Below are 19649 nucleotides of genomic sequence, written 5' to 3' on the forward strand. Positions count from 1 at the left end.
CATATTTTCTGGGAATCTGTACTCAGTGGGGAGTACCTCTACACATCCTGCATCAGCTAGGATTCCACTTGCTCAGCACTTTCCCTGTCTGAAGACCTTCTGAGTTATTTTCTTTTGAAAGTAATTCTACCAGGACAGGTCACTGCCACAAAATGGGGCTCCTGTTTCCCATGGCCTTCTAGGTCTTGGAATTTCAGAATCCTTGATTTGTCCAGTAGAATGTCAGGAGCTGATCATTAGTTTCCCTACCTATCCCCCATGAGTGTGTGAGATATGGAGAAAATCTGTATACTTGTAGACATAAGGAAATGCCCAGTGAAGGTGCTGCTTCATCCCTGTAACTACTCCATAGCAATGGCAGCCCCTTATTGCAGAATTCTCTTGTAAGTGGAAATATTTCCCTTATGTGAAGGAAACTAGTTGTAAGGAATTCCTGAATGCAATGTAAGCTTCTTTAATTGTGGTTGTACGTGTGGAAGCAGTGGCATGCACTACCATGTCACCATAGCTCTGCAGATCATATTGGGAACCAATATGGAAAGTAGTCCTGATTGGTACTTATACTGTATTGTTTCCAGGTTCTGTTGGCATCTCTACAGCAGGGGTTTTCAACCTGTTTAAAGGAGTGTGCCCCTTCTGGTGGTGGCAGCCAGATGCAGAGTGTGGGGAGGGGTGGGGCTTGCATGTGGCGGTGCGGGATGGTGGATGGCAGTGGTAGTGGGATAGGCAGTGCCTGTGTGGCAGGCAGAGGGGAGCTGCTGCCCTCGCCCTCCCCCTGGCTGTGGTGTGGGGTGGTGGCTGGTGGCGCTTCATCCCCTAGCATACCCCCTAGCACCTTTTCAAGTACCCCTGGGGATATGCGTATCCCCAGTTGACAACCCCTGCTCTGCAGGATGGAGTTATGGCTCTGGGAGAAGCAGTGCCTGAGGGTGCTTCCTGAGGTTGTTAGCTAGCAACCTTTTTCTGCTTGTTCCATTTACTTGCTTTGTAGTTAGTATGGGAGACTTTGACTGAGCAGTTAACACTGAGACCTTAACTGGCTTTCTAATCCATAGGTTCAGGGTTGCAGAGTCTCATGTACCAGAGGGGTACAGGAAGCTTTTCTGGGCCTCCATTGTTTAGGGTGACCCCTGTCAATAATTACTGGAAATAAGCTTCTATGTACAGCACTTCCGTCAAAGGAAACATCCTAATCTCTATGGACAATTTAAAAATCTCATATCAGGAGTATCTCAAACCATAGGTTTATATCCATTTCTAAACCCCTACTAATCCCGCCCTGGATTGTAGTGGTAAAATGAGATCATAGTGACCCAGACACAGAACACCATCTCCGTAATGGACCTGCAATAAGATTGCATGTCTAGGTATGCCTGCATCAGTGGCTAATGTTGATTTTAAAGACTCAGTATGGGCCCTGTAGCCTGACAGCATTCCTATGCACCCTTAGGTTCCTCTCTGCTATCTGCCTCACTGCCCACCTGCAAGCTTTAGAAAGCTCCTGACAGTAAATGTACTAACCTGGATCCTAAATCTTAAACAAGTCAAAATAGGCTCATTTGGTGCCGCACCCAGGACTGAACTAGCTTATCCATACTTGTGAATGGCTCAGTGTTCCCTATCCTGCTGGGGTGGAGGTGGCTAGCAGCTCACAAGAAGAAATTCTTTCTGCACGTTCCCTTGGCATTGCTGAATATTGAATGTTTAAGGTTTCTAAGGCATTATTGTCCAAAGCCAAAGAATTCAGAGTGGTATTTGTGGAGGGGGCCTACAGATATTAAAATTATCTCCAAAGGTCCTAGTTACAGGAAGTCTGAGGTAGAGTCCAGGTTAGAACCCAGTTCCTTTGATACTGTCCAATGTTGTAGTTCCAGGACCAGATGAAGATTAAACTGGCCACCAACTATAATTCTTTTAATGGAACTAGCCTACCTTACACATAAGTGGCACAGCTAGAGTCCTGGATTCTATTCCTGGCTCTGGATAGGAAGTGTGGTTGAGTGGCTATGGACTGATTAGGTGAATAAAATGTGGCACATTCATTCCCAAAGGTGTTATGGCTGACTTGAGCATTTCCCCAGCTACACAAGAAGTTACCTTGTGCATACTCAGTTATTGTATCTGTAAAAATGGAGGGAGAAGGACAGTGTCCTGCCCTATAGGCCCTGGGTCAGTAATAAAAGTTATGCATGCACAGGAATTATTCGCAGCAGGCAGTTGAAGGAGAGCCTTGAGCTCATAGGTTGCTGGGTTCCAGTGCTATCACACAGCACAGTTCCCTGACTGCGCCTCTAGTCTTGTGGCAAGACTAGCATCACTCCCAGGGACTGAGTAGCTGCTCAGTCACAGAATCATGGAAATCAGGGTTGGAAGGGACCGCAAGAGCAGGGCCATCCGCAACTAGATCATCCCAGCCAAGGCTTTGTCTAGCTGGGTCTTAACAATCTTAAAAGATGGAGATTCCACAACCTCTCTGGGTAGCCTGTTCCAGTACTTCACTACTCTCCTCTTGAGAGTTTTTCCTAATATTCCACCTAAGCTTCCCTTGCTGAAACCTAAAACCATTGCTCCTTGTTCTGTCATCTGACACCACTGAGAACATGATAGCTCAGGGGTGGGTAAAATATGGCCTGTGGGCTGGATCTGACCTACCAGGCAATTACAGCCAGCCTGCTGGGCCTCTCCGTAAGCCCTCTGTAAGCCCTGGCCCTCTGCAAGTCAGTGCCTCCATGCAGGAGGTGTGGGTTTGGTTGCTAAGCAACCATGCCCTGCCCCCCCAACCCCAGCCTGGCCTGACCCACCCCAGCCCCAAGCTAGAGGCACTAGAGACCAGAAGCATCTGCCTGACAGAAGCTTTTGCTGGCGACTGTGTGGCTGTTCTCAGCTTCCCTGCCTGCGAGAGTGGGAATTCAGGTATGGGCCCCACTGGGTCAAGGCCAGGGACTCCTGCTGGGGCAGAGGGGTGGGAGCTCAGGGAGCCATCTGCTATGGGGCTAGGTCAGGCCGGCCCCGTGTGCTGCCACTGCGACTACATGCAGATCCAGGGACTTGCACGTTCCAGTAAACCTAGTGCCCCAAGAATTGACACAACACCTGGTTGATCAATAGCAGAAAGGCTTTAGTAACAATACCACAAACAAGCTTATAAAACCAAAATATGGAAAAAGACTCCTTCCCAAAATAAAATGAGCTACTCCACAGTCCTAGTACATATTTAGCAGCAATAGTGTTCTCTCATGAATGCCAGCAAAGGAAGCTGGTTCAGTCTTGCAGTTTTCACCAAGCAGGATCTGTTGCTACTTAAGCTGGGTGTGATGTAGCAGCGATCTCTCTCTGCTTCTCCTGGAGTGCATGCTTTGCTGGCAAATTCTGTTAGTTCTTATGCTATTTAATTGTGTAACTTCAAACCATTTTTCCTTAATAGTTGGCCGATTAGAGTCCAAACAGGGAAGAAAAGGTGTTGATCATCATATCATAACTATTAATTTCCTGGCTCCTGTTCTTGTATTGTCTAGGTGTAAAAACGTGTGCATCTCTGCAGACTGCAATTGTAGATCAATTTACAGGTGATGGGCTTGAGCAGTCAGACAGGATACTTAGAGGTGTCACCAAACCTGTCTTGGGGTATTTGTATCTCAATGGGGCACATTTGCAGTAGCTTGTACAGGTGATGGTTTGTTTTTCAAACTCCAGACATACATTGAATGGTTCAGACATTTTTAATACCATATACCTTAGGATGTTTGTTGGGAGAAGTGTTTATCATGTACAGGGCATCTTTTCTGTATCTTTTACAAGTTTCTCTTGAGATGCATATTTAGCCTTTTGTGTTCTTTAGCTGCTAGCTCAATTGAAATGCATATGTAGCTTTCTTGCCTTTACTGGCTTCTGAGACGCACACACATGTGATGAGCATGTCAGTTCTCTGACCATTTTCTTGATTTGACATAATCTAGCACAGAGAGTAAAACCAATTGGGGTTGCTCTATTTTGTACAGTCCCAGCTGCCACTTTGCATTTTTGTGCAAGATGCACTGTTATTTTAATTTGGTCACAAAGATTTTATGTGTAGGCCTGGCCAAGTTGTTACTGTATTCACCATCAAGTCCCCCACATGCAGACACCCACAGCCTCCCACATACCCCACCCCCCTCCAAACACACCCACACGCTCCCATATACACTCCCACCCCCACTATAACCCCATACACATCCACACCCACCCGTACACTCCACCACACGCACACCCACTCCCCAGCCACACCACCCACATCTATCCCCTTACCCCCAGCAATTTATATTATGAACTATTATGAAATTGCCTCTGAATACACTGTGCAAATGCATGTAAATCAGGACAAAAATATTTAAAAAAAATAAAATTAAAATAAGTTGTAGTAGATGTTTGATTTTTTTTTTTTTTTTTTTTAGTATACAGTTTTTTTAGTATACAATTTGGGTGTTTTTCTGGTTTCAAGATGGCAGCAAGGGGCAAGTGGAAGGACTTCTGGTGGCAAAGTTCAGGGGTCAGTGGTGGCATTTCCAGTCCCAAGATGGCAATTAGGGGGTGAGGCACCTGTCAAGGGGCAGGGCTACCATTGCAGCCATTGACAGCTCACCAGAATTTGTTAAGCAGCCCTTCAACCAAATAATTGCCCTTCCCTGGTCTAGCTCCATCTTCTTTGCAACCACACTTACGTAGCTGAAGGCTGCTATTAAATCCCCCATCAATCTTCTCTTTTTCAGAATAAATAAGCCCAGTTCTCTCAGCCTTTCCTCTCAAGTCATATGTCCTTATGATTTTTGTTGCCCTCTGCTGGACTCTCTTCAATGTGTCTACATCATTTCTGTAGTGGGGGGGCCCAAAACTGGACACAGTACTCCAGATGTGGTCTCACCAGTGCCAAATATAGAGGGGAAGAATAACTTCCGTCCATCTGCTGGCAGCGGTTCTGGTAATGCAGCTCAGTATGCCATTAACCTTCTTCGCAGCAATAACATACTGGCATATTGTAAGTTCATATTCAGCTTATTGTCTACTGTAACTCCCAGGTCCTTTTTTGTAGAGCTACTGCTTAGTCAGATGGTCCCCAGCCTGTACTGGAGTATGGGGTTTTCCTATCATAAGTGCAGGATTTTGCCTTTGTCCTTATGAGATCCTTATGAGATTTCTTTTGGTCCAATCGTCCAGTTTGTGTAGGTCCCTCTGGAATTCTAGCCTGCCTTCCAGCATATCTACTACCCCCAGCTTGGTGTCATCTGCAGACTTGCTGAGGGTGCACCCCATCCCATTTTCCTGGTCATTGTTGAAGATATTGAACAAAATTGGCCCAAGGACCCACCCCTGGGGCACTCCACTTGATACCAGGTGACAACTAGGCATCTAGCCATTGATTAATACTCTTTGAATTGAATGATCCAGCCAGTTTCCTATTCACCTTGCAGTCCATTCATCCAACCCATACTTCCTTAGCTTGCTTGCAAGAATGCTGTGGAAGACCGTATCAAAAGCCTTGCTAAAGTCAAAGTAGATCATGTCCACCGCTCTACCCACATCTCCAGAGCCAGTCATCTCTTCATAGAAGGCAATTAGGTTGGTCAGGTATGACTTGCCCTTTGTGAAGCCATGCTGACTGTTCCTAATTACCACCTTCTCCTCCAAGTGCATAGAAATGGATTCCTTGAGGACCTGCTCCTTGATTTTTTCCATTGACTGAAGTGACGCTAAGTGGTATATAGTTCCCTGGATTCTCCTTCTCTTTCTTAAACACAGGCAATGTATATTTACCCTTTTCCAGTCATTCATGATCTCTCCTAGTTGCCATGATTTTTCAAAGATAATGGCCAGTGGCTCTGCAATTGTATTGACCAACTGCCTCACCACCCTCTGGTGCATTGCATCCAGCTACATGGACTTGTACCCATCTAACTCTTCTAAACAGTCTTTAACTGGTTCTTCCACTACAGATGGCTGCTCATCTCTCTAGACTGTGTTGCAAGGTGCACTAGTCTGGGAGCTGACTTTGCCTGTGAAGGCAGGTAAAAAAAGGGCATTGTGTACGTCAGCATTTTCTACATCTTCTGTCAGTAGGTTTCCTCCCACACTTTCCCTGATATTCTTCTTGTTGCTCATGTACTTGTAGAAACCATTCTTGTTACCGTTCATGTCCCTTGCCAGCTGCAACTCCAGCCATGCTGTGGCCACCCTGTATGCCCAAGTAATACTTTTATACTCCTCCCTAGTCATTTGTCCAAGCTTTTACTTCTTGTAAGCCTCCTTTTTGTGTTTTAGCTCACTGAAGAGTTCCCTGCTAAGCCAAGATGATCTTCTGTCATACTTGCAAGTCTTCCCGTGTCAGGATGGTTTGTTCCTGTGCCCTCAAAGGTTTCTTTAAAACACAACCAGACCTCCTGGATTCCTTTCCTCTTCAGACTGGCCTCTCAGGGGATCTTGCCCATTAGTTCCTTGAGTGAGTCAGAGTCAGACTCTGGTTTTGTGAAGTCCAGGGTCCTTATTCTGCTGTTCTCTTCCCTTCCTTTCCTCAGGATCCTGAACTCAATCATCTTGTTGCCATCCACTACTCCTTCCCACTTCCCAAGTTGCCATCCACTACTACATTTCCCACCAATTCTTCCCTGTTTGTGAGGAGCAGGTCAAGAAGAGCACAGCCCCTAGTTGGTTTCTTCAACACTTGCACCAGGCAGTTGTCCCCAAAACTTTCCAAAAAATTCCTAAATTGCCTGTGCACTGCTGTATTGCCCTCCAAGCAAATAGCAGGGTGATTGAATTCCCTCATGAGAACCAGGGCCTATGATCGGGAGACTTCTGCTGGCTGTTTGAAGAAAGCCTCATCCACCTCATCCTCCTGGTCTGGTGGTCAGCAGGAGATGCCTACCACAACGTCATCCTTATCGCTCTCTCACTGTGACTCCAACTCATAGACTTTCAGCAGGCCTCTCTACTGTTTCATACTGGAACTCTGACCAGTCATACAGCTCTTTCAAATAAAATGCAACTCCTCCTCCTCTTCTCTCCTGCCTGTCCTTCCTGAACAGTTTATACCCATCCATAACAGAACTGCAGCCATGCGAGCTGTCCCACCAAGTCTTTTATTCCAATCACGTCATAGTTCTGTGACTCTGTGAGGACTTCCAGTTCTTCCTGTAGGTTTCCTAGGCTCCTTGCATTTGTATACAGACACCTGAGCATAAGCGGCAGAAAGCAGGGGCTACCCCCCCCCCCATGTGACACAGTGGATAGGGCCACAGAACAGCTCAGCCACAGGCTCTGGGCTGCTGCAGCAGTGGGGGTGCGCACACTCAGACATGCAGCCAGGATCACTGCCCTGGCGTGTGGGTTACTGCTCAGCACAGCAGCCAGGCAAGTTTCTATGAGATTGAGGCCCCCACAGTGGGGGAAGGAGGGAGTGGGGGAGAGGCAGGGGCTGGGGTGAATGGGTCCCCAGGGTGGGTTGTGGGACTATCAGAGCACTGGGCAGCTCGTCTAGGGGTGTGGGGGGTCCTGCCCTTGGCTGCACCCTGGGAAAGGCAAGGGGGAGCACGTGCCCCCTATCTGTGTGCAGGGCGGAGGCGGGCTGACACTTTGGGCTGGCCTGTGCTCCTCACTGCTGCCCTGGGAGCGATGCAACGCCATGTGCCTGCCACCACCAAGCTGCGCCCTGTCCTACGGCAGTGGCAGGCACATGGCATCGTGTGGCTCTCGAGGCAAAGGCAGCAGTGCACAGAGCCCAGCCTGCCCTTGCCACGCACACAAATTGGGGAGGCCTGTGCCCCCTGGGCCTCTGCTGGTGTGCATGCAGCAGTGGAAGCCCACCAGTGCCCCTGGACGAGCTGCCCAGGCTCCAAGTTTCCCATGACCCACCCCAGGGCCCCATTTACCCTAGCCCCTGCCTCTGCCCCACTCCTTCCCTCATTGTGGGGGCCTCAATCTGCCCCCTCATGCCCTTTCCCCATGACAGACTTACCTGCTGCTTGGGGGGGAAGGGTGTGAGCGCACACAAGCATGCACATGCTTAGCTCCCAAATAATATTTTTCCCTCCACCTGTGCACCTGAGATAACTAGCCGACTGCCCTATTGTTTCAGCAAGAATGAGAACACCTTCCCTGCTGCCCCTTCCTGCTTGTGCTTCCTCCAGGTCACCCACTTCCCCACTTACCTTGGGGCTTTGGTCTCTATCCCCCATCAGTCAAGTCAGATTTTGTGGTAATATAAGAAAGATGCACTTCTGGAGCTGAAGTTGGTGTTAGAGGCTTGCTCTCACTGGTTGCAATCGAAAGATACAGGTGTTGTATGGAGCTTCACCCCTTTTTTTCTGTTTCTGGATAAAAAGCTTTAAATTAGAGTGGACTATATTGTGGAAACCTATTCACCCAACTAACACCATCATTGCTAACTTGGGCCTCGGCCTTGAACTGCCATGCCTGTTCTCAAACCAGTGTAACTAAGCAAGCAGCTTTAAACAGCATTGAAAAATGGTCTGTAAACAGAAATCCAGTTGTTATCTAAACATACTATAGGGCTTTTAATCTAGTTAGCTATCAAGGTAAGAGTAAAAACAGATGTTGCTAAATGAAGCAGATCAGCTGTAGCAGGTCATATCCTGCCATAGCTGATCTGCTTTATTGGCAAAACATGCAATGACTGTTGTCCTGCATCAGACAGGGATGCAATCTGGGACAATGAGTAATATGTTTCCTTTGTCTGGGGAAGCTTGGTGTCCCTCACTGTCCTGTGCTCCCTTGCCAGGACCTGCACTGGGTCCCAGTGTGGGGCAGCACAGGACCTGGAGAATCCCCAGTGCCCCATGCCTCCACACCAGGACCCACACTGACCTATGCCTCCATGTGACATAGGGGCCGGTGTGGGACCCAGGGACACAATTTCTGGTGTCCTGTGCCTCCATGCCAGGCCCTGTGCTGACCTATAGTTCACATGGATGCATGGGTTCTGGAAAAGAGACACAGGGCCCCACAGATTTTCCCCACTGATGATAATCCCTGAAGATCACAGGGGATGTGTCTGTAAGCAAGGAACCCTGATTTTCCTTGCTTTGCAGAGCACCCCCTGAAATCTCCTGGGGCACATCCCTTTAAGTAGGGAAAGCCATGGCTTGAGGGGTCTGATCCTGTGTGGGAATTTCCAGGATGCCCAGGATCGGGCCCTTCAAGCTTCAGGAGCACCTGCTCATGGTGTGGCTGGAGAGCGCAGGCACCTTTGGACAGCTGGCGCTTTCTCACCACAGAGGAAATAGACATCTGCTGTGATACTATTTAACACTACCTTTGGTTGTGGCCATTGATGTGGTACAACAAAGAATTGGGACATCTATTATTTCATCATTTGTGCCACTCTAAAAATGTTTATGATGGCACAAATGTGACATTAGTTGATGTATTTCTACTCTAACCACCTGCTGCTGATAGGTAAACGATTCATAATAACAATGATACTAGACTAAAAGTCAAGTCAAGAGGCAACATATGACATGTGAAAATGCTTTACCCACCACTAACAGCCAGCTCATGGCCCAAGAGTGATGCTTCTCTGGATATTAGTATTTGTTGCCAAAATTAAGTGAGCGCCAAGAGAAACAACTTGGACAGGTGCAAGTCAGCTTGGATCCTACCTTTCTGATGGAGCCAGAGTTGGGAAAGGTATTCTCAAGGTACTGAGTACTCAGGGTACAAAGGTACTCAAGAATTTCCTGCCCTGCCATCAGAAGTAGGCACTGGAAAAACACATTAAGAGACCTCAAGACATAATGTTAGAAGCATTCACCAATATTTGGAATGACCATCTGAAATATGCTATACCAAGCAAATCCTTCTGTACCCTCTGGCTGCAGTGCCAATGGCAGGGGAAATAGAAAGCATTCAGTTGAGACCGTTTCCCATGATGGTTCTGAAGGAACCAGATCACCATGAATTAAACCGATGCATCCATGGATCCATCACGTGTAAATTGAAATTCACTCAATGATGTGTAATGAGCCCCTTTGTCCACCAGATGCCATTGCAATTTTTGTGTCATGAACCCCTTTATCCACCAGATGTTGCTTTGAATTGCAGATAGGATAGAAAGCAAATACCTGCAATTTTTAGTTACTTGGATGTAATGTATTTTTTTGGACACTAGGTATTGTACACCAGTGTTGTGGTCCAGCCAGCCTGACATGAATTAATTTTCTGCTCACCTGCATAGACACCCACACCCTCCTCCCCCCCCCAGCCATGCCCTGGTTGGGGTGCAGCGTCACCATCACCCCATGATCTGCCCCTGGTTCCATCCAGGAATGAAGAATTGCTTGGCAGCCTAAAGGGGGAAGTGCTTTCATTTGCTTTCAGAGCAAATGGCACCCTCCTGATCACAGGATTTTAGATCATCGCCTCCACCCACAAGCGCACTCCACAGTCAGACCCATGGCAGCAGGCAACCCTTAATGAGAATGGCACTGTCACCCCATAATCTGCTCCAGTTCAGTCCAGGAATAAAGAACTGCTTGGGCACCGAAAGGGGGCACCCTTGACCGCTTTAATTTGCCTTCAGAGCAAATGGTGCCTGCCCTCTTACAGGACTGACTGCAGCCTGTAGCCTCCATGCTTCATAATTTTTTTTTTCTTTGTGCTGGCTGCCACGCCATGCCAGATTGCACAAGCTTACCTCACAGTCAGATCCATGGGTGCTCCTGCAATGGCAGCAGGAAGCCCTTACTGACAACATCACCTTTACCAGGGTTACCATATTTCCAGTTCCAAAAAAGAGGGCACCTGTTGCATGCATGCACGGTATATGATTGTGGGGGGCAGTGATATTCCAGTGCCTTGGCCCTGCTCATTCCATTGTCCCTCACTCCCAAGCCACAACTCCCCCAGGCCTGCTGCTGCCCCTCACTCTCAACCCTCAGTACCCTACCTCACTGTGCCATGCTGGTGTCAACTGGGGATTTACTGGTTTTTCCAGTTTTACGGGTTTAATAACCCTCTCTGTTGGTGCTAGCAGCTGTTGATTTGGCAGTGATGAGAACAAAGCCTGGGAGCCTGGCTTGATGACCTCCTAATGACTCACATTGAAAGAAAAGAAAATAGAAAAGCTTATTTATATAATTGGCTGTTACTGATATATTAAGCATAATTTACATAAATTACCAAATACCACAGCATTTACAAGGTAATGGTGATCAACAAGCAAAACTCTTCAACTCTTAAATACTCATTACTCTTCAACTTTTAAAACCTCAAGCAATAATCAACAACTTTTATAACAACTAGCAATAACAATAGGCATTGAATGTTTAAAACAACAAACAAGCAATAATCAATGACTTCCACTGCAGAAAAGCAATACTGTTTTCTATGTTTCCAAGCTGGACTGCCCTTCTCTCTCCTGTTCTCATGACTGTCTCCTGCTGCGTTGCCTGGATGATACTCAGCTACAGACATGACATGCCTGTCTTGCAATTTCGCACAACCACACCACATAGGTACTGATGACACTGACGATCCTGTCTGTCTTGGCATTCTTAACAGGCTTCATATCTGGTCTGATATGAAGCGGTTGGGCAAAAATGACCGAGAAGGTCTTCCTGCCTGTTCAAGTTGTTGGACAGCAGGCCCTGAGCAGCTGCAAACAATTGCCCAGGAGAGCCTCCCTGCTGTGCATTGTCCTGCACTTCCCTGCACTGCCTAACTCACCAACTCTTTAAAGCAGTGTCTGACACCAACCCAATCCCCTGGGCTCCAAACCCCACCCAGCCACACACACACACACACACACACACACACACACACACACACACACACCCCCCCCCACCCACCTTCACAAATAACCCCCTTCCCCCACACACTTCAAAAATAGCATCTCATGATTTACATTCCAAATCTCTTGTTTTTTAAGAGTTTGTCTCATGATTTTTGCCACAATGGAGTTGGCAATACTGAGCAGAGCCGAGGGCCCTGAACAGTGGGTCTTTGGCCAAAGCCAGCAGCAACAGTAAAATTGGTCAGCTCTTCTACTTTGAGCAAACATTCCTTGCTGTGATCTGCCTGGAATCTGCCATAGCAGCTGACAGCATGATTGTTCTAAATGAATTTCTGGACAGGATTAGGATTACTATTAGGGTGGGATGGCATGACAGCACCACCCTGGCCCCTTGTTCCCACCAGCACAGCACACACACAGGCGTGACAAGGTTCACATCTTTATTTATCATCCTGTTTTCTTTTCCCCAGTGCTGAGTGTGAGTGCACTGCTCACACACTGAGGAAGGCATTGATCATGTGGTGATGTTATCCTCAGTATTGGGGGTCAGGGTCATGTAGCGTTGTGACAGGTATCCATCCAGCCATTGGCGGAGGTTCTGTGGCAGGCCAGGCTTGCCCCCCATGCTGTCATAGCTAAGGGTCCTGACCCAGGAATGCAGGTGTGTCCAGGGAACCAGCAGTATCAGCAACAGCAGGGCATAGTGGCTTAGCCAACCTTCAGCCTATACAAAGAGCTCATTGTGCATCGTGTAGTGCATATGCAGCAGTGGCATGCTCTGGGCACATTGGCATTGTGGGGGGTAACCATCCCCAGGGCACCTCCCCAGGGAGGCTCCTGCAAGGGGCGTGGGGTGGTAGCTGTGTGGCAAGATCCTCACGAAGTTTGTCTTGCAGCCCTGCATGATGAGCCGGGTGCCAACAGCTGTGCAGCAGTAGAGCAAAGAGGTTGTCCTGCATGGGCAGATGTGGGGTGGGGAAAAGTGTTCAGAGTGGCAGCAGCAGTTACTTGAAGCCATCACCCAGTGGGACGCTGGCCACAGTAGAGCAAGCTGAGAAGAGGAGTGGGGGAGTCATCCGGCAGTCTCCTGGCCACCAGGTCTGACTGTTTGACTTACCATTCTCACTGCGCACCTGTGTGCATGGCCAAGCCCCAATCTGAGAAAAAGCAGTGGACAGCACTTGGTGCTGATCATCTTATCTGTGAAATGTTGCAAAATTTCACAAAAGGTTTCTGGGTTTTTAGTTGTAGCCATGTTGGTCTAAAGAAATAGGCAAGCAAGGTTATTTGAATAGATGTGATATCTTTTATTAGACCAACTGAGTAGTTGGAAAAAAGTTCTTAGCAAGCTTTCAGGCGCAATCACCCTTCTTCAGGCATAAGGAATCTCTGCTGTTCTGAGACTTCAAGGAATGAGAGAAGCTAAAAGTGTGGCATGATGTCAGTGAGAATGTAAATGAATAAAAATTAGAAAAATAAAAGGTAAAAGGGGAAGGGAGGGGGAAGAAAGCAGTGGAGGAGGGAAGGCCAAAAGGAGGCACTAAAGTGGTAGTAATAAAAGGTAAAAAAGAGGCTATGGAGAAGGAAATATTAGAAATTAGGAAGACAAAGGGCAGAAAAATAGAGGAGGGGAGGGGAGAAAAGGTGGGGGAAAAGAAAACGTAAGAGGTCAGGTCAGGCAGGTACCTGGTGAATCAGATGTCAGGCAGGTTGTAATGTGTCATAAATCCAATGTCTATATTTAGTCCATGATTTTTTGTATCCAGTAGATTGATGAAGTGAAATTTATAGGCTTATCTGTGAAAGGCATTTTGTAAATTCCCTTTGAGGATTAGAACTAAGAGATTGGAGAGAGAGTGGTTTTCTTGTGAGAAATGTCCCCCCACAGGTAATTGGGTTTTTTGTCTTTTGATAGATATCAGGTGTATGTTCATTCTGGTGCGCAGTTGTTGTTTGGTCTCTCCTACATATTTTCCATAGAGGGCATTTGGTGCATTGGATGAGATATATTACATTTCTGGAGGTGCAGCTGTAAGATCCAAGAATGCTGATGGTTCTGTTGTGGGGTGTAATTGTGGGGGTAGTGGAGATACATTGGCAGGTTTTACGTTTCTTGCCATGGCATGGTCTGGATCCATTTGGTGTGTTTTGGGCCATTGCTTCTTGATGGGCTGTTGCCTCTTGATGAGCTGGCACTTTCCTTTTAAATGCGGGCTATTATCCAGCCACTTTATTTTTCAACACAGGCTATTATCACATACTCAGGCCATGTTCCCTGGCGTTGTTTTCCTTGCATGCAAAACCAATAGCAGTTGACAGAGGCACCTGTAGAGGGGTTTGTTAAATTTTTAAAACTACAAAACCTGTTAAAATTGCAGATCAGCTTCGCCGGGGGTGGGGATGAAAAGAAATGTTGGGAGCCAGGGAGAGCACAGCACAGGTTGGCACTGTGGCCAGGCACATGTATGGTGGGTGCAGGGCTGGCAGGGCTCCCTGAAAGTGCCTCCAGGTGCCCACATTAGGCACCCAAGCATTTATTAAGCCCTGACAGGAACCAGGGGCTGATTAAAGGGCAACACAGCATGGGGGGTTATTCTAGCCATGGACATGCAGAGGTGCATGGTTGACCCTGCTCCCACCTTTGCCCTGCTGTTTGCCTTTGGCTGCTGGCACCAGTGCCAATATTATAGAATGGGGCAGCCCATGGGGGCAGCTGACGTCAGACCTGCCCCCTCCCACTACTGGAATTCTGTTCCAGTGCACCACGAGTTACCCCCATTCTGCGCCCCCTCCCCCCACCCACTGTCCACTTGTGGGGAAGTACTCTCATTACTGGTATGTGTCTGAAGCGAGCCAGGGAATGTTTGGCTATGCTTACATCAGCCAGCACTCAGAACCAGGCGTTATTAACTCTTTCCAATAACAAAAGTAGATATGGATGAGAAATACTTTTTATTAGACCAGAGCACTTAATTAAATGACAGTGACATACCACGGGATGCCAACTCCCCAATTTCCTGTATATAAAAACTCATTACCAAATTGGAACCCCTCTCTCATCATATGGTCTTCTTTCCCAGCCATGCACCCCCTGTCTGAACCTCCACTTGTTCCCTAAACTGTAGTGGTGCTTTCCTGGAATTGGAGCATCCCTTGGTTGCAGGTAATGTGGGTGGGGGAGCAGGCTCAGTGGTCTCGCTGCTGGTGACCTCCTGGAAAGAGGCAAGCCTAGTGGAGCTCACGGACAGTCTTCCAGGGTGGCTCCATTTATGAATCGAGGGCTTGTTCACATGCTTAAGATCCGATCCTTAATCATTGTATGCGTCTCCTGGAGACTTGCACAGTACTGCGAGGCCAGATCAAGAAATTGGCTTGTGTGGTCTAGGAGATCCTTTTGGAATTCCCTAGTGTTGGCCATGCTTTCCATCTCCCTCTGATTAGTCTCTCTAAGCACGTCCTGGACTTTGTCCTGCCAGTCATCTGCAATGATCACTCGTGATTGCACAGCCTCCACCAAAGACTCCATCATGTTCTCTCTGGAGCATTGCTGCCTGCAGCGGAATTCCTGCTTTCGCTCTGCTCCAGTGTGAGCCAGTGTCCACAGTTCGGATGCACATCCCTGGCTTCCATCAGGTGCAGTAGCTGGTAACAGGAATTGGAAAACAAAGTGTTTTTGGTCAAAGATCTCATCCCCAACCTGTAAAGAAAAGGTTAACTCTCACCTACGCTATTTGTAGAAACCCCCCAGCATATCCACCCCAATGGAAGCAAAACGTTGCCTGCCGTAGTGCCACAAATGGATATAATGCCCATTTCCCAATACTTACAAGTCCCTGGCTGCGGGTCCTCTTGCATCTTCAAAACAGAAGATCTTTGGGTCTCAGGAACTTCTGACGTGTCAAACACATTGGAGAGGAAAAACAGTTTCATCTGACTTGTTGTCTTCATCTTCTGTGCTCACTGCTGAAGGTATCGGGGAGACTGGGTGCATGGTCAGGATAACTCTTGTATGTCCCTGTCCACCAGCTCCTGCAAGTAGTTGCCCCACGCCTCCAACATATCTCCTGTTTGAGTCTCAGAACAGTCGGTGGTCTCTTTGTTAGGTGTGCTCTCCTGAACACCTGTCCCAAATGACCAGAGACCAGCCTTACCTGCATCCTTGGTGAGAGTGGACAGCTTCTCATAGAGTGGTGCAATTGTGTGTGTTGCCTCAGAATGAGAGTAATTCTCAGCCCAATGAAAAGCACATTTCAGGGCCTTGGTCTTTGTGTGGCACTGTGTCTGGTCCTGTTTGTGCCTGCGCACCTTCTTTTCCTTGGCAATTGCCGTATACACTGGCTTATTCCATCTACTTTGCAGCTGCTCAATAATCTTTTCCTCCAACCAAATATCGATCAAGTCTTTAAGTTCTTCCCAGGTCCAGTTAAGGCCATGGCTTATAGATGTATCAGGCTCCTGTTCCATAGCCTGCATACTGTATTTGTTTTTTAGCATCAACATCGAGAACTTTTTTTGTGGCCAGATGAGTCAAGAGGGGGCCAGATATGCTACCACCAGTCACGAAATGCTTTCTGGCAAAGTTTTTGAGCTGTTATATAGACATGTGTTTAAAGAACCTTTTTTTAGAAATTTCATGTATACATACCTATGAAGGTGTGAACTGTCTCAGTACTGGCAATCAAGGGAATTTGCTCAAGTGACCTTTCTGAACAAAGCACTGGTAATATGCATAGCCTGGGCTAAATCATCCCCCGTTGTCCAGAAGGGTAGATCATAATGGCTCACTGCTGATTGCACCCAAGTGTCTTTGGCTAGCAGCTCTTCCTTCATGCACACACCCCCTTCCCCGCACTGTTACCACCTGTCAAGTGCTCAACTGTTCTGGGGTTCTATCTGGTCTGAAGGGAAGGAAAGTCCGAGGTTCATTCATTGAATGTCTGGCTGTCTGCACCCCAGTTTTTACTGATGAGCAATTGATGAATTTCTGGGGGATAGGGAGGGCCCAATACCCTAAATACTAAATTATGGGAGGTAGCCAGATTACAGGAGCCTGGTGTGTTCAGCAGTAGAAATGTAGCATGGGTGTTAATAGTGCCCTATTCAAAAATCGGGTGTGGGTCTATTTTGAGCCATAGTGGCTGTGAGAGGACTTGATGGTTCTGGCACCTCGTTGCCTGGCATAGATGTTGATGTGCTAATGAGAGTTATTGAAACATAGTGCTGGCCCCACACACCCATGTTTCAAATTTGGCTTAATCCAGGGTGGGGTACATTATGGGGTGATATTTCTTGGGTGTGCCTATTCATTGGTCCGGTAAATGGCAGTATCTGCACCCAGGGCATATGATGGTTTTCTGGGGTCATCCTAAACCCCACAAGTTCTCAGTGGACCTGCAGAACATGACCTTCCCCTCACTACAGGCCAAAACCTCTGGTGTCCTACACCCAGGACACGGCCTCCTGAGCTGTGTAAGCATTGAAATGCAAAAGTCTGGGGAGTTATAATGCTAATAGATTGTATTCAGCAGCCCTAGCTGTTTAGATGATCCCTAGTGAACCTTGGTGGTGCTGTGGGCTAAACAGCTTTGTGCTGCCAAACAACATGGCTTCATGGAATCCTGAGTGAGGAGGAGCGAATGGAGTAGGATCACCTGTTGATGGCTTTGGATGCAATCGACACTGTAGAGACACAGATGCTGATCGCAATGCAGGGTATGCTGAGCCTTCTGCTAAATTGCGAAAATGTGGCAGAACCTAATCACGGCTCGCTCTACCAGGCAAATAGCCTGTGCAGTGGATTGGGAGAACTGAGAGACAGCTGTGGAACTGGTGGCTGACAGATGTCCGTGGATCAACCTGTGGAGCAGCAATCGCAGGGTCTGGGCCCATGCGAGCAGCTTTGACTGGTGGCAGTGAATCGTGCTGTCATGGGCTGCATGACAGGGGCAGATAAATATTCATTTTCTAAATTTTTTAGGAGCCCCGTGGGCCGGATAAAATGGCCTGGCAGGCCACATCTGGCCCACGGGCTGCATTTTGCCCACCCGTGGGTTAATGTGTGCCAAAATTTCCCTTCGTGTCGGAGAAGATTCCCCCCCCACACAGGCAGATTAATGCATGGACCAGCTGCTGGGTACTGGGCGGGAGGCTGCCACCATGGTGGAACCCTAGGAGTGGCCAGAGCAGCTGGCAGTGGTAGGGAGCAGAGGGGCTACGTGGCCTGGGGCATGCAGGCTGCAGATCATGGCTCTGCCCCAGCTACGGACCATGCTGCCACCACTGCAAGATCCCAAGCCAGCTGCAGTGCAGGTCCATGCTGAGCACCCTGCCAGAGGGGGCTGGGGGAGGGGGCAAAGCGACCCCCAAAATTACATGTGGCTGCATGCACTGCCAGCACAGGTGGCCCAGTCTTCATAAACCCCAGGCCCATGTTATCACTGCTGGAGTGTCCATGGAAACCAGCCACAGCCACATGGGCACTGTGAAATGGAGTCCAGCTTCTGGTTTGCTTTCTTCAAGGGAAAGAAAGAAACATGGAGGGACACACCCCAGTTTACCTGCCCCCCCCATGATTGCTCTTTATATGGTGATGGTTTTTCTACCGCCCCCACTGCCTGCGGTGGTAATGTTTCCACTCCTATCCGTGCCCTTCAACCACACAAACCCTAGCACCCACCTGCATTGCAAGGGATGCAACAGCAGGTGCAGCACATGGTAAGTTTGCCATTGAGGGGGTGTGCCTTTGCACATGTTAACATTTTAATATTTTGGGATAACTTGCATCTTTGTTATAATTGCCTTCCAGAAAACACATGCACGGCAGAGGTATCATCCCAGACCCCTCCCCCGGGCTATGCTGCATCCTGGGTGATGCATAGACTTTGACAGACATAATGTTTGGAGAAATCTCCCATGGGAGATTTTGTAGCCTGTAGCGGGGAGGTGAAGAAGGTGGGTTTGGGAGTATAGGCCAAAACCCATCTTCTTTCTTCACCTGCAGGACTATTAGAAGATTAGAAATAGAAGAAAACTGAAGATAGAAGATGATAGAAAATAAAAATAGAAAAAGATAATAGAAATAGAAAATAGGATAACAAATAATAGAAGATGCCACTGTCCAGCTGGCCCCATCCAGTTAAGGAAAAGTTTATTTATGTTGGCTGTTTTTTATTCATTCATTTACTTATTTATTTTAAAGTGATAAACAAAAATAGTATATTTTATGTTTTTATAGTATATAAATAATTGTTTATAGTAAATAAAGGTTTTAATTTATAAAGTTCCTTCTGGATATGGTGTGCTTTTTTTTTGTAAGTGGATTGGCCTGGGGCTCCATATGGGCAGCTACAGCTTCGAGGGGTGGGGAGGTTGTGTTTTGGGAGTAAGGGGATTACTGGCTTGCTGTGCGCCCTTCTGTAATTGACTACCAAAAAGTTCAGGGGGGTGGATTGTTACGCTGCTCCTCCTGGTGTAATGTACTCTGAATTGTGCACTGAGCTTAATTCAATTTAAAGGCTATCACCTGTAAACAAAAATGTACCAAATTAAAACAAATCATTTCAATCTTAATAAACATATTTAATTTATTGACAATTAAACACATGTACAGGCACCCTAGGTGTTCAGTTCTGAGGGCTGCGGAGCTCTAGGCAACTAATTGCTAGCTCATACCATGGACAGATGCCAGTGAATGAATGGTATACTGTGTCTGAGGGATTTTCCTTTTGCAAGATGCTTAGGTGGAAGTATCTCAGTCTCTTTTTAGGGCTTTGTCTCTTCAGCCCTGTTACATGGTTCTCAATTTGTGCTGCTTCAATATCTGTTCTGTTGAAAGTTATTACCTTTCCATTGCATGTATACATTGTTTCCT

The 19649-nt window shown here is 47.5% G+C and overlaps 1 protein-coding gene across 8 annotated transcripts in view; it reads left to right on the top strand.

Annotated features, from left to right (window-relative positions):
• Positions 1-19649, top strand: part of IP6K1 (inositol hexakisphosphate kinase 1) — a 96824-nt gene that overhangs the window by 66829 nt on the left and 10346 nt on the right. The window lies entirely within an intron of this gene.

Source organism: Alligator sinensis, unplaced genomic scaffold (assembly GCF_000455745.1).
Source record: "Alligator sinensis unplaced genomic scaffold, ASM45574v1 scaffold467_2, whole genome shotgun sequence".
Taxonomy (NCBI): Eukaryota; Metazoa; Chordata; order Crocodylia; family Alligatoridae; genus Alligator; species Alligator sinensis.